The sequence below is a fragment of the Bos mutus genome, chromosome 11 (assembly GCF_027580195.1).
Source record: "Bos mutus isolate GX-2022 chromosome 11, NWIPB_WYAK_1.1, whole genome shotgun sequence".
NCBI lineage: Eukaryota > Metazoa > Chordata > Mammalia > Artiodactyla > Bovidae > Bos > Bos mutus.
Window position 1 is genome coordinate 61,064,035 of NC_091627.1, and position 15,314 is coordinate 61,079,348.

General features: G+C 44.6%; 1 pseudogene; it reads right to left on the reverse strand.

Moving 5' to 3' along the window:
• Window positions 1–496: 496 nt before the first annotated feature.
• On the reverse strand, window positions 497–11,362 carry LOC102286254 (E3 ubiquitin-protein ligase makorin-1-like; annotated as a pseudogene).
• Between the last annotated feature and the right edge of the window lie 3,952 nt (window positions 11,363–15,314).

Below are 15,314 nucleotides of genomic sequence, written 5' to 3' on the forward strand. Positions count from 1 at the left end.
CAGATGTGCAGATTTCATCAGAAACCAAGTACCCACCTCCCAAGTTTAGAGCAGAAGGCAGTTCCTTGCTACAGTTCAGATCCTTTACCCATCAACCCGATTCCTGGACCCCCAAAGCAGGAGCCAGTGCTGTCACTTCTGAACCCAGGGTCCTCAACAACGAGTCCTGGAAATCCAGAAACGCTCCCCTCGAACTGTGTGGACCTGGTGGAAAATATGACGGGACAAACCTACACTAACTGTCTAGACAGTTAAATTCATGTTACAAAAAAACTAACTTGCAGATTTATTTTTGTAACTTTTTTAAACAGAGAAAACAACATACTCCTCGGGGAAAGGTGAGGGGTTGAGAAGACAGGCCTTGGGTAAAGATGACTACTACAGCACCTGGAGTTGAGAGGCCTGCCTAGGAAAGCGGCCCTGGGCTCGACCACCACCCTGGAGGCCCACTACCATCTGAGGTTCGGCAGATCGGTTCATGCACCCCGCTGAGCTGCTATAGATCCAAGTCATAAAAATCTTCCAGCTCATTGTGAAACAAGTCCCACTTATCTTCAGAGTCTGTCAGGTCATCGTCCCCACCTGCAGCTAAAAGCATAAGCAGCATCTTGCCCAGCTCAAAGGTGACAACCTCCTCTTCATTGTTAAAAGGGTTGCCGTTCTCTCATTCCTCGATGAGCTCCCAGAAGTGGTTCCTTCACTGGGCCCGGTATCTGCTTGCTGTTGCTACTTTCTGTCTCTGTGACTTCTCTCTAGGGCCATCAGGGTACTGCTGCTGCTGCTAAGTCGCGTCAGTCGTGTCCGACTCTGTGCGAGCCCATAGACGGCAGCCCACCAGGCTCCTCTGTTTCTGGGATTCTCCAGGCAAGAATACTGGAGTGGGTTGCCATTTCCTTCTCCACATCAGGGTACACATGCTTGTAAAAACAGTTTGCTCCAAATGGGCAGCTCCCAGGGCCTTCATCAAAATACCTGCCCACCTTGTTGCTCATTGCCTTGTTGCTCCTTGCATTTCTGAGTGAGTTTCTGCTTCTCTTCTTTCTCCTCCACCCAGTACTCACTTGAAATGACAAAGTTAGATGTGATCCAGCTTTCTGGGCAGGACTTTACGATCTTGCTCTCAAATTGCTTAGCACTCCCCCACTTGCAAATACACTTGAGACAGTAGGTGTGGTTGCAGTTGGAGAGAATCCCGAAGTGGCACTCGCTGGGGTTGGCTTTCTTGTAGACTGCCTCCATGCAGATGCCACACACCATGTCCTTGCTGCTCTGCACCGTGAACAAAAGCTCCATGTCCTTCTCATTGGCCTCGATGCAGGATTTTATAGGCTGTGACCTCTGGGCAGCATCCACAGGATGGAGGACCGGCAGCTCACACATATCACACGCGTCTCCATGCAGATACGCAGGGTTCTCCCCATAGTGGCAATCCCCCACCGCGGCATAGGGCGAGAGCTGCTTCTTGGTCTCCACTGCACTTTGCTCCTTCTCCAAGTCTTCCTTGGTCACTGAGCCCTGCAGGGGGGCTTCAGTGGAGGAAGGGGCAGTCTGGTCACAGTAGGGCTGCCCTGGAACAAACTCGATGGTGTTCACTCAGTCTTCTGAACCAGTTCCTACAGTTGCAAAACTTGAATTTCTTGACTCAGCCTTGCCCATATTCATTTCAATGGTTGGTCCAACTGATGAGAGACTCCAGGAAGCAGCAAGGGATGAGTTTGCAGTTAGATCTGTAGCAGTTGCTTCTTCCTGTTTCAGTGGCTTGCTATGTTCATATCTGGAGTGGTCTCTGTAAATACAGTACCCTTACTGAAAATGCTTGCACACTATACCATATGGACTGTCAGAGAGGTCGTGTGAGTAGCGACAGTTGTCTCCTTCCTTACAAACCCCATGCCTGAAATACCATCAGGGTTTCTGGTTTGTTTGTCATGCCTTTTGTCTCTCAGTCTTCACATGATATCCCTCCTTGCCAGCCCATCTCTACATCTGCAGGTGAACTGCTTAGTCCAGCCGTTGTCACTGCCTATTCCTTTACCTTTAATCCAGCTGTGTTTTCACACTCAGTACTGCAGTTTTAGAATTTAATTGTATACTCACCTTTACCTTTACTTTGCATTTTCATGTTAGTAATTAGCCTCTGTTCACTTCAGCTTGAAGAACTCTTTCAACGCTTCTTGTGAAGCAGGACCAGTGGTGATGAACTCCCTCAGCTTTTGTTTGTCTGGGAAAGTCTTTCTTTCTCCTTTTTTTCTGAAGTACACATCTTCTGGGTAAAGTATTCTTGGTTGGACCTTCTTCCCTTTCTTCATTTTGAGTATGTTATTTTGCCATCTCCAGATTGCAGAGTTTCAGCTGAGAAATCTAATTGGAGCCTTATCACATTTTCCTTACATATGAGGAATTTTTCTTTTGCTGCTTCTAAAATTCTTTCTTTGATTTTTATTAATGCTCTCTTCCCCCTGCCATGCATGCTCAGTTGTGTCTGACTCTTTGTGACTCCATGAACTACAGCCCACAAGGCTCCTCTGTCCATGGGATTTCCCAGACAAGAATACTAGAGTGGATTACCATTTCCTTCTCCAAGGGATCTTCCCAACCCAGGGATTGAACCTGAGTCTCCTGCATTGGCAGGTGGATTCTTTTACGACTGAGTCATCTGGGAATCCAGTGCTATCTTGGAATAGACTTTTTTGGGAACTATGAATTTCATGAACTTGGATGTCCACATCTCTCCACAGCTTTGGGAAGTTCTCAAGAATTAATATTTTAAATGCGCTTCCTCTCTTCTCTTTCTGGGACTTCAGTTACTGTAGATGTTTCCTTTAATTGTCTCCCATGGTTCATGTATACTTTCTCCCCCTCTGTCCATTCTTTTATTTCCTTTGTTTTCTCCTGAAAACAGGTCAAACTTCCAGTGACCTGTTTTTGACTTCTCAAGGTCTTTTTCTTCTACTCGGTCAAGTCTGCTGTTGCTCCCTAGGGCATTTTTCACTTTATTCCCTGTAGTTTCCAAGCTCCAGAATTTGTTTACTTCTTTTTTATAATTTCTATCTTTCAGTTAAGTTTCTCATTTTGTGTGTGTATCAGTTCCTTGATTTTGGACTGTCTTTTTGTGTTTTCTTGCAGCACCCTGAGCTTTCTTAAAACAACTATTTTGAATTATTTATCTGGCAAATCACAGATCTCCGTTTCTTTGGTGGTGTCATGTTTCCTTGTTTTTCCATGCTCCTTAAAGTCTTGCGTTGCTGTCTTTGCATTTGAAGAGTCACCTCCTCCAGTCTTTACTCACTGGCTTCAGAAGACTAACACCTTCCATCGGTTTTGCTCAGGATTCTGAGATTTCTCAGTCTTTTCTATGGATATCCTTGCTTCACACTTCTTGTTTCCTTTTGGAAGGAATTCTTAGAATTGTGTTCTTTGGGCTTTCCAGGTGACACAGTGGTAAAGAAGCTGCCTGCCAATGCAGGAGACCTGGGTTCAATCTCTGGGTGGGGAAGATCCCTTGGAGAAGGAAATGGCGACCCAATCCAGGATTCTTGCCTGGGAAATCCCATGGACAGAGGAACCTGGTGGGCTATAGTCCATGGAGTTGCAAAGAGTCGGACATCACTGAACGATTTAGCACACCTGTATCTTTAGATCCTGCAAAACTGAACTTCATGCTTCCCCTCTGGTGGTGCCAACTGCTCAAGCGTGTGTGTGTTTCTCCCGGTCTTGCAGAGTCTGACTGGCTTTCTACATGTGCTCACCAGCCATCTGCAGAGGCTCACACTTTCCTCCCCTGGAGGCACGCCCAGGGAGCCAGGCACAGGGTGTGGCACGTGGAGGTGCTTGTGGACCAGCGGGGGTGGGGGGAGGTTGCAGGCAGGGTGTCCCTTGTGGCTCGTGGGAGTCTTCCTGTTGGAGATGATGAGGTGAAGAGCAGGGTCTGCTTCCCTCTGGCGCTCTCTGAGAGCTCTGGCTGCTGTCCTCCCAACCGCTCCTCACCCCCATCATGCCACACGCTGTGGTGTTCTGCAAGGGACGCAGATGAAACGGGCCTCCCTGGCAGTGCTGTGCACTGACCTGGAAGAAAGGCATTCACTCATCTCCTTTCGCTTTTCTCCTGAGAAAGATCGTGGACCTCAGTCCTGGCCCTGAACTGTGACCCTCGGGGAAGAGGTGACTTGGTAAAGTGGTACTGTTCCTCTTACTAGTGTGCCCAAGGCTCAATGTTTGTGCCAGTGACATGTTGGAACCCTTCTGCACTTCCACAAAGGTTCTCTCACTGGTGGGTAATTATTAAAATTGGTGTTCAATACTTTATATTTAAAATGGGTAACCAACAAGGACCTACTGTATAGCACATGGAATTCTGCTCAATGTTATGTGGCAGTCTGGAGGGGAGGGGAGTTTGGGGAGAGTGGATACATACACATGTATGGCTAGTCCTTTTGCTGTTCACCTGAAACTATCACAGCATTGTTAATCAGCTATACCCCAATACAAAATAAAAAGTGTGTGTGTGTGTGTGTTTTTAATTGGTATCCTTTGTGGAGAAGATTTTTAGAAAATACCCATTCCACCATTTTGATGATGTCTGTCTCCCATACCTGCTCAGTCATTTCTAATATTCCCCTTAGGATAAAGAATGCTGAGATGAGCACTATTGTGTCTAAAGCCTTTCCCTACATCCAGGATTATTTATCTAGATTATTTCTTCAAACAGACATGACTCACTGCAGAGGAAGAGCAGTTATAAGGGTACCGAGACATCCTGCCAAACCACCCTCCTGAAAGGTTCTGCCAATTTTCAGTTCTGCCACCACGAGGCAATCCTGTTTCTTTAATTTCCCTCCTTATCACTGAGAATTACCTGAAAACATCTGCTAATTTTATGGGTAGTTTCCTGTGTTTTCTGATTTCAAGTTTGCTCATAGTGTCCCACTTGTCCTCAAATAGGTAAGCTTGCGTATCTATAAGGCACGGAGAAAGTACTTCTCACTTTGCTTTTGTTCAGTGATTGTTAACATAAAAAATTAAAAACACACATTGTGTTCCTTTCCCTGTGATGTATACAATTATTTGTATGTGTGAGTGCGTGCTAAGTCACTTCAGTTGTGTCCGACTCTGTGTGACCCCATGGACTGTAGCCCTCCAGGCCCCTCTGTCCGTGGGATTCTCCAGGTGAGAATACTGGAGTGAGTTGCTATCCTCCAGGGGATCTTCCTGAGCCAGGGATCAAACACAAGTCTCTTATGTCTCTTGCATTGGCAGGCGGGTTCTTTACCACTAGCGACACTTGGGAAGCCCAAAATTATTTGCATACCCATTTTCAAATGAAAATCACTAGCTGGTTATCTCAAAAATGAACCAGTGTTCGATCAGACATCATTAGTATTCATACCAGAACCACCATGATCTTCATCATGAAACATCAAGATGCCCAACCTGCAGGAAGAGTTGGAACAGAGACAATAACTCTAGAAACAAAGAGCACAGCACTTTAAAAGTCCCATAAAAGCACCCATTTCTCTTTCTGCGCACCTGCTTTCACTGGTGCGTTCAAATTGAAAGGCGTTTATAGCGAGCCCCGGAGCAGTGCAGGCCAGATGTGTGAGACAGTCATTGCCTCAGCCTTCGGCTTGCCTAAAGAATTGTAGGTGAGAAATGCCATTTACCGTCTGCCATGGAGGGAATAAGGGCAGCTCTTGTCTTTTGTGCATCTCCAAGTCGTTCCTTGCTCTCATGCTTTGGCACTGGTATCTACACAAACACGGCAAGATACGTGATCTGGGGAGAGAGGCTCCAGTAAGGATGAGCATATGTTAACGGTTTTAGCCCAAACAGTGTTTTTTGTCTTCTGTCTTTGGAAATGGTCTCCGTTCAGCCTTGCCACCAGTCTCTTGGGGTAAGAGGGCGCCTTGAAGGAGACAGAGTTGAGCCCAGGAGAGCCTGTGGGTTTGTAGTTGGACTTAAACCCAGGATTCTCTTTTAACCCAGGGTTCTCCCCCTTGTGACGCCAGAAAGTCTGTTTCATTTCTCATCTGAGATCCAGGGGCAACACCTTAATTCTGATGCTCTTTCCTTGGTGGCTGGGGTGGTGCTGTGCCTTCAATGGGTTTCTTTAAATTGCACGGATTTACACCTCCATCCAAAGGACCCCTTTTACCTACTCAGTGGCACAGTCCAAGGATAGGGATGAAGTGGGTGTGGAGCTTTTCATCTCGTGGGGCTGCATATATTTGACTGGTAAAAATGATGTGATTTGCAATTCATCTTTAAAAAAAAATCATTATATGATGATTTTTAAAAATTTCTTATTTTTTTTGCAGCACTGCATAGTAGGTGGGATCTTAGCTCCCCGACCAGGGATCAAACCTGCACCCCACGCATTGGAAGCACAGAGTCTTAACCACTGGACTGCCAGGAAAGTCCCTGCAATTCATCTTTGTATGAGACAGCAACCTTAGTCAGCATCAGTTGGAAAGCTAGTTGGGCAGGAATCTCTGTTGCCAGGATTCAGATCTAGTTTCATTCAGCTCACTTACAGGTGTGTAGCATCTCTGAGCACATGGCCAGCCATGCTCACTGTGGCCCAAGGAGCTCTGGCCACTGGGCCTGCAGAAAGTGGAGGGCGGTTGGAGGCGGCTTCCACTCAGCAGAGGGCTGGCGTTGTGGGCACCTGGATCTTATTGTGGGCAGATGGAGATGGCCTCTTTAAGAAAGAAAACAACAGAAATTAGTGGTAGGAAAAGTCTAGACTGTGTCATAACAGAGGCTGATCCTGGCTCCACATTAATTTGCTTTTTGTTTTGAGGAACCTTCTTAAATGCACTGAAGATTCTCTCAAGGTCTGTCTTCTTATCTGAACAACAGGGATAAAAAGTCCGATACATTGCAAAGTTTTTCTGTATCAAATGAGATAATAAGTGGGAAATGTGTGTGTACTCACTTGTGTCCAACTCTTTGCAACCCCATGGACTGTAGCCCACCAGGCTCCTCTGTCCATGGGATTTCTCAGGCAAGAATACTGGAGTGGGTTGCTGTTTCCTTCTCCAGGGCACCTTCCTGACCCAAGTACTGAACCTTCGTCTCTTGTGTCTCCTGCTTTGGCAGGCAGATTCTTTACCACTGAGCCACCTGGGAAGCCCAATTAGTGGAAAATGCTTGGTAAAGTCAAATCTGTGTGCAAGCTGGTGTGTGGGTTTCTGCTTCCCTAAATCTTATATCCTCTTGCCTCTGCACTGAGACTTTTCACCCTCCTTCCCCAGGTGCGCTGTGGAGTTCCTTCAGAAATGTTAGGCAACAAGTTCTAAATCTTGACAATATAAAAATAAAAATTTACAAGGCTGGGAAGAGAAAACAAAAAGAATAAGAAGGTGCTAATGGCATCATGTTTCATAACAGGGAGTAATTCCATACTCTTTAGAATGGAAATGTCATGTCGGGGAGTTTGTAATTTCCTCGATTCTGTCTCATTGAAACAAAAATTTGAAGCGATGGACCAGCATTACAGCCCTCGGACAGACCAGCGTTACAGCTTTCAGACGGACCAGTGTTACAGCTCTGTGTTACAGACCAGTTTTATTTAGAAAGTAAAGGAAAGTACATTCTCGAGGCATGAGGGCATGACGACCCAAAAGACGCGAAAAGAAGAGAGGCCCCGGCCCAATTTTGGTTCCTCTTTTTATGTTTTTTCTCCTCCCTCTGGGCCTGCCCTATGTAAATTGGGCCAGCGAGGAGTGCTGTTTGTTTTTCCTGAGGTCCTCACTCCAGTCCTTGGACCTTCCTTTATTCAGTTTTCGTGGGCTTTTCCCTTCCTTGCCTTTTAGCCACCGCCATTCTGGACTTCTTTTCTAACTACCTAATAGAAACATAACTGAGAAACTACCAAAAAAAAAAAAAAAGAATGAAAAGAAATGTTAGGTGAAGGTGATTCTCTCTGGAAGGCCTCTTAGAGGAGTCAGCTCCCCGGGGTAAACACTGCAGGTGTGCAATACAATATTCTTCTTCCTGTAGTGTTAGTGTCTGAATCGTGGTAACTCACACCCCTTAACTCCTTGCATCTCTGACACAGGAGGAGAGAATTACCTTTGCACTAGTCTCCCCTTCTGGGAGGAAATTGTTGTTTTGTGGTTGGCTAGAATTAGGCAGAAGAAAAGAAGACATTAGTAGCCTGCATGGCAAGACATAAAATGGGATTTGGCCCCTCAATCTATTGTGAAATTAGGAGACCAATAAAACAGAGAGCAGAGAACACAACTCACAGAAGGGAAAGATGGATGTGAGCAGATGGTAATGGGATGACTGGTGGATGCAACAGCCTGAGAGCAGAAATTGTGAGAGTGTCTCCTAATTCAGGACTCAGACTGTACCTGGAAGTGTGTTTTCTTTAGGACTGTGTGGTTCAAGGGCTTCCCTGGTGGCTCAGGTGGTAAAGAATCTGCCCACAATGTGGGATACCTGGGTTGGAAAGATTCCCCTGGAGAAGGGAATGTCTACCTCTTCCAGTATTCTTGCCTGGGAAATCTCATGGACAGAGGAAGGAGCCTGGTGGGCTACAGTCCATAGGGCCACAGAAGAGTTGGGCATTACTGAGCAACTAACGCACCCAACATGCTTCAAAGTCAAGTTTTCAAGCTAGGTTTGAAGCTGAATCCAGTCTCTGTACCCCAATACAGATTTAATTCTTGGAGACAGAGTTTTGGATGAAGTCGAAAAGAATAACTTTATTGCTTTGCCAGGCAAAGGGGGCCACGGCTGGCTAAAGCCCTACAAAACTGTGTCTTGCCCTGGATGGGTAGTGAGGAGTGTCATAGTCAAGGTTCAGAGAGGGTGGTCAGCTCTGGACATTCTTCTGATTGGCGGGTGGTGAGGTAAGTGGGAGTCAGCATCGTCAGCCTTCTGGTTCCAACAGGTCTGGGGTCTTCTTGCTTGTGGGCAGCAGACAGTTAACCTCTCCCACCTGGTGGGGGTTTCAGTGTCTGCAGAGCAGCTCTAAGGTACTGTTGTGTGTGTCCCTTGACGGGGAACCAGGACCTGCCCCCAAGGCTGCACTATAGTTTCTTGACTGCTCCTCCCTTGTCTCTGCATCCCCTCTCTTCTCTGATAAGCAACTGTTTGAACTGGCTCTTTGGAACTCAGGGAAGGTCCTAGAGGCTGAATGCAGCCTATTTCCTGTAATCAAGAAAGCAGGGTCGGGGGGAAGTGGGGGACTGAGAAAGGCTTTTGTGCCCACAGGATCCTACACAGTACCAGGTTTTAAAATAAACAAAGCAAGAATGACCCTGGACTGGGCACAGGGTCATTCCTTCCAGCTACTCACTCAATGGTGCTTAAACTTCCTTTTAAAGAATCTTTACATTTTGATCTACTTTTAAGCTTGCAGAAAAGGGTTTCTGTATATCCTTTAACCCCACTCCCCTAAATGTGAACATCTTGCCTACTGTTAGAACAATTATGAAAACTAAGGCATCAATGTTAGCATAATACAGTTAACAAAATAAAGACTTGATTCAAATCTCATCCATTTTGACTCAGTGACTGATCTTGGCAAAAAAGGGTGAAAGCTGAGTAAATGGACATCCCTGAGACAGGATCAGTGGCCCAACCATCAAGGCTGAAGGTGTGGGTTTACCTGCTGAAAAAGACCCTGATGTTGGGAAAGACTGAAGGCAGGAGGAGAAGGGGGTGCAGAAGGAATCAACAGATGATGAGATGGTTGGATGGTATCACCAACTCAATGGACTTGAGTTTGAACAAACTCTGGGAGATAGTGAAGGACAGAGGAGCCTGGGATGCTGCAGTCCACGGAGTCGCAAAGAGTAGGACACGACTAAGTGACTAAATGACAGCAACAACGTCTTGCTGGAACTGAGTGTCCTCATCCATAAAAGTATAAATGGGCGAGCTGTCCTCCAAGGCTCTCCTAAGCTCCACAATGTTACTGTTTTATATTCTACTCTGTGAACATAGGCAGCTTGGACTATTTTTGGAGGGAGCGTGGGCAGGAAGTCTATTTGGGAGGCAATAAGTACATTTTGAAATTTGCAAACCTATCAGCAAAAATGCCATTTGTCGCCTGCAAAGACTTACTGGTTGATTCAGTCTGGCCTATACCTTGATGCTGTACGTGGTATTACCGTTTGCTGATTTCCTCCTATTTATTTATGTGTACATGTAGTTATTAGATTCTCCCAGTGAAGATAGGATTTAAGGTGGAATTTCTGCCAGCCTTCAACTTTCATAATTTTTATCCACAGCACTAGGTGGCGATGTTGTATTTTTAAAATCTTTTTTTTTTTTTTAAGAGGCAATCAGTGATGGGTGAGGTGCTAGTTAAGAATAATAATTAAGTTTCCAATTTTAGCTCATTTTGGAATCATATTTCCTTATCATTTCAAATGCAACAAGAACCCTTAATTCTTAGGAGTTGATGTTTGTTGTTGTTTTCAAGATAACAATCCCAATATGGAAGTAAATTAAATTAAAATCTATCCAAAGGTGAAACAGGAATTTGAATTTTCCCTTAAAAGGGAATTGAGAATTTATGCTGACAGTATTTTGTGAATCAGCAGAGATGTTCTTATTCTTATGGAAGTGTGTGCCAAACCTAGGATTAGCCGTGTGTTTGTTTGTTTTTTAGTATATCTGTTTTCAGTGGAAAAAAAAATGCAATTCTAAGAAGCAAAGAAGATTTGGGGTCATTATATCCTTATGATTTGGGAGAAAGAAGGACATAAATCTATCTGAGAGATAACTCTTTGAGAACAATTAACCAGGGTATTGCTTACTAGAAAGATGGTGAGTGCCAGAAAGAAAGAGAATTACATGAGACCAAGGGTATGATGAGATGGCAGAGGATGAGATGGTTGGATGGCATCACTGACTCAATGGACAAGAGTTTGAACAAATTCCGGGAGACAGTGGAGGACAGAGGAGCCTGGTAGGCTGTGGTTCATTGGGTTGCAGAGAGTTGGACACGACTGAGCGACTGAACCCCAGCAACAAAGAGTATGATGAGTATCCACAGATACAGGCTCTCAAAATTGTTAATTTAGAGAAGTCATTTGTGAGTTCATGATCTGAGATCGGTTTTCTACAAGCTCTGTTGTGTTGACACTGGGCAGGTGGAAGGAGGGTGGATGAGGTGGTGCTAATCTTTTTTGCTCTGTCATTTAAGTCATGAGTCTTTAGTTACTGTTAAACACACAGCAGCCAGAGTTGTGGAAGGACATTGCCTTCAGTCAGTTCAGTCCCTCAGTCTTGTCTGACTCTTTGCAACCCCATGGACTGGAAAATTTTGAACATTACATGAGATGAGTGCAGTTGTGCAGTAGTTAGAATAGTAGAATTTGGGAGGACATTTATGGTGCGCCATGCTGGCTTCAAAGCTAGGGTCAGCAAGGAGATCCAACCAGTCCATCCTAAAGGAAATCAGTTATGAATATTCATTGGAAAGACTGATGCTGAAGCTGAAACTCCAATACTTTGGCCACCTTATTCGAAGAACTGACTCATTTGAAAAGACCTTGATGCTGGGAAGGATTAAAGGTGGGAGGAGAAAGCGATGACAGAGAATGAGATGGTTGGATGGCATCACCGACTCAATGGAAATGAATTTGAGTAAACTCCGGGAGTTGGTGATGGATAGGGAGGCCAGGCGTGCTGCAGTCCATAGGGTCACAAAGAGTCTGACACAACTGAGCAGCTGAACTGAACTGAACTGAACCAGGCCTTCCGTATTTAGATTTATCTACTAAAAGGGAATTCCCATCTCTTAGGACTGCTGTGAGAACTCAGTAAATGAGGATTAAAAAAGAGTAAAGTACAGCACTTGGGACCTAGTAGTGACTATCGTTGTTCTGCTTTTTTCCTAAAGGTTGATCAAGAATGACCATAAGTTCACCTAACTTGAGTGACTGGGCAAGTGAGGTATAGATGTCAAAAGCCAACTCAGACTCTAAAAACGATCACAACTGTATTTTAATTTAATGAATGCTTATATCTTTCCCTATTTCTTATTGCAAATACAAAAGTTGTTTTACATTCAAAATGAGTCCTTGTCCTTTAAAAACCCAAGTGAATCTCTCCTCCACAAATAAAGAGCAAAACAAACCAATGAAAACTGCCAGTGTGTGAAGTGCCAATATGTGACTCTATAAGCAACTTAATCCTATAATAAGTGTTTCTAAAACTGCTCTGACTTAGATATTCAGAAATTCTCAAGAGAAAGAATATGAATATAAATGTGAAAATTTGGTTTTTATTTGATTTCCCAGACTTATTTAATGTTTAGATGTAAAGTCTGCTGTTGCTGCTGCTAAGTCACTTCAGTCATGTCCAACTCTGTGTGACCCCATAGACGGCAGCCCACCAAGCTCCCCTATCCCTGGGATTCTCCAGGCAAGAACACTGGAGTGGGTTGCCGTTTCCTTCTCCAATGCATGAAAGTGAAAAGTGAAAGTGAAGTCGCTCAGTTGTGTCCGACTCTTCACGACCCCATGAACTGCAGCTCACCAGGCTCCTCCGTCCATGGGATTTTCCCAGCAAGAGTACTGGAGAGGGGTGCCATTGCCTTCTCCAAGATGTAAAGTCTGCTGCCGCTAAGTCGCTTCAGTCGTATCTGACTCTGTGTGACCCCATAGACGGCAGCCCACCAGGCTCCCCTATCCCTGGGATTCTCCAGGCAAGAACACTGGAGTGGGTTGCCATTTCCTTCTCCAATGCATGAAAGTGAAAAGTGAAAGTGAAGTCGCTCAGTCGTGTCCGACTCCTAGTGACCCCATGGACTGCAGCCTACCAGGCCCCTCCATCCATGGGATTTTCCAGGCAAGAGTACTGGAGTGGGTTGCCATTGCCTTCTCCGAGATGTAAAGTCTAGGTGAGCATAAATCATTTCCATTTACTTTGATTGAACAGGTAAAGATGAAAGGATGCTAGAATCTATGGTGCTACACAATATTCATCAAAGTGACTAAAAAAAGTGAAACTTTGTTTCTTATATGAATTTAAATTTTGTTAGATTTTTCAAGTTTTGTTTAGACTATTGTTTCATTTATATGTGTTTGGATGTATGTATATATATATATTTGTATATATATAAATGTATACATATATAGATGTATATATACATATATAGATGTATACATCTATATAGATGTGTATATATATGTATATATATGCACATGTATACATGTGTGTACATATGTATACATGTATATATATACATCTATATATACATCTATATAGATGTATATATATACATATATATAGATGTATATATATACGTCTATCTATATATATACATATAATTGATGGCTCCTAGAAGCAGTGCCTGTGAAAGAGGTGAGTCTTCTCACTGTCATACAGAAGAAAACACACTCTTTCTACTTTTTCTAAATTCTCAGTCTCATACTTTTTTCCTTTCATGCTCTAGGTGATTCTCCCTGTTTGCAAAGAATCTGTTTGCTCTCAGATAGACTGATATCTTTTTTCCCTCTAAAGCATATGATTTGAAATAGTGAAACCTTGAGTTCAAAAGGGACTTGCCTGGTGGCTCAGACAGTAATGCGTCTATCAATGTGGGAGACCTGGGTTCGATCCCTGGGTCGGGAAGATTCCCTGGAGAAGGAAATGGCAATCCACTCCAGTACTCTTGCCTAGAAAATCCCATGGACAGAGGAGCCTGGTGCAGGCTACTGTCCACGGGATCACAAAGAGTTCAGAAGGTGCTTTCTTGCCAGTGTGACAAAAGTGCTGAGAAGCCCAGGCACCCTAAGTAACTGGGATAGGAAGATGGAATCCTTTGTTATGAAAGGAGGGGCAGGGAGCTGTGTCACTAAGGTACAGAGAAGTCATGATGGTGATGGTGGTGGTGAGGATGATGGTGATGATACTGGGGATGATGGTGAAGGAGGGGATGATGGTGATGATTACTGATAGTGATGATGGTGACGGTAGTTGTCGTGATGATGGCGCTGATGGTAATGTGGATGCTGCTGATGGTGATAATGGAGATGATGGTGATGGAGGGGATGATGGTGATGATTACTGAGAGTGATGATGGTGACGGTAGTTGTCGTGATGATGGTGCTGATGGTAATGTGGATGCTGCTGATGGTGATAATGGTGATGATGGTGATGTTGATAGTAAGGATGATGATGATGGTTATGCTGGAAGCCAGATGCTCCCCTGGGGGTGCTTACTGAGCCTCTAGCCTGTGCCTGACATCAGGTCTGCATTAGTGTTCCTGGGTCATCACAGTAGTTCTCAACTAGAGATAGTCTCACCTCTTCCCCGTCACGTGATATGTGACAATGCCTAGAAACACTTTAGTTTGATTTGAGGGGAGGGCAGTGCTGGTATCTAGTGGATAGAGGTCAGGTATGATGCTAAACACCCACAACGCACAGAGAAGCCCCCATGACCAAGAACTTTGCAGCCCAAGTATCACTTGTGGCCCTGAAGAGGGGTGACCCCTCGTCCTGAAGAGGGTGCTGACCCATCAGTGTGTGGGTTGAGACTGTGAGGTGATCATGGACATCTGGGCCCAGGTAAGCACTTCAGGATTTCCTGTAATGGAAAGATACAGTTTTTTAGTCTTTGCTCTTTTTTCTGACAATTCTATTTTTTTAAGTCACACCAATGTATTTATTTATGTATGTATTTTTGGCTGTGCTGGGTCTTTGTTGCTGTGAGTGGACTTCTCTCTGGTTGCAATGAGTAGGGGCGCTCTCCAGTTTTGGTGCTTGGGCTTCTCATTGCAGTGACTTCTCTTGTTGCCGAGCATAGGCTCTAGAGTGCACGGGCTTCAGTAACTTTGGCAGGTGGGCCTCAGTCGTTGAAGCTCCTGAGCTATAGAGCACAGGCTCAGTAGTTGTGGAACATGGGCTTAATTGCCTCCTCTACCTCCCTTTGCCCCCTCCTCTGGCATGTGGGATCTTCCCACACTAGGGATTGAACTGATGTCCCTGCGTTGCAAGGTAGATTCTTAACCACTGGACTACCAGGGAAGGCCCCTCTTTGCTCTTTTTATCAGTGTGTCCACAAGATATGAAAGCTCATAGCTTTTAAAGGCTTTTTAAAGGCTATTTTAGAAGGCTTCAATAATCTTTCTAAGAAAATTGCACGATGAAACAGTGTGTGCTACTGATGTTACATGATTGCTCTAACATAATGTGAGCTGTCATTCTGATGAGCGTGTTAGAAATAATTGGTGTTTTACTGCATATCGAACCAGAGAGACGTGTTTTTTAAAACCAGCATTTTCAGTAGAGGATGTGTTACATTGCAGGCTGTGGAGACAGGCTGGTGGGTGAAAAGAGGCACT